At 47.5% G+C, this 476-nt stretch overlaps 1 protein-coding gene across 1 annotated transcript in view; it reads right to left on the minus strand.

Annotated features, from left to right (window-relative positions):
- LOC135209644 (leucine-rich repeat, immunoglobulin-like domain and transmembrane domain-containing protein 3) overlaps positions 1-247 on the minus strand; it is a 10,461-nt gene extending 10,214 nt beyond the window's left edge. The window contains exon 1 of the mRNA XM_064242368.1: positions 110-247. The gene's annotated coding sequence lies outside the window, so the exon portion shown is untranslated. The remainder of the gene's footprint in view (positions 1-109) is intronic.
- Positions 248-476: the final 229 nt, after the last annotated feature.

Here is a 476-nt window from a genome sequence, read left to right on the forward strand (position 1 = left end):
ATCTCGTGCTGGCAAGTTCCATCCACTAACCGAACTATTCAATTTTCCTCAACGTCACTTTTATCACTCGAACATCTTACAGAGGGCTTATCATTACATAGCCGTTTACCTTATCTCCTTCGATATATAAAAAGAGAGAAGAAAGCAATGCCTCTTTTCTTGGATAAATATATAGCTTTGAATTTGCGAAGCCCAGGGGGGCGGGCGCCTGGCGAATCGGGCGGAGAGACTGCCTAGGTCGTTTCCGTACAAGCTTTACAGCGTTACTGACTGCCTGAGCTGAGTGTAGGCTGGCTGGCACACACGGATAGGAGGAGGGGGAGGAGGAGGAGGACTCACTCACGGTCACACGGGAAGAACGTCGAGTTGCCAAACGTTTTATTAAAAGTGGAGATTTCGCTCTCCGGGGTTTATCCGTTCGCTAATTTAAATCTCCGCTAAAATAAGCCGGTTGGATACGTTATTCAGCGTTCTGA

The sequence above is a fragment of the Macrobrachium nipponense genome, chromosome 38, assembly GCF_015104395.2.
Source record: "Macrobrachium nipponense isolate FS-2020 chromosome 38, ASM1510439v2, whole genome shotgun sequence".
NCBI lineage: Eukaryota > Metazoa > Arthropoda > Malacostraca > Decapoda > Palaemonidae > Macrobrachium > Macrobrachium nipponense.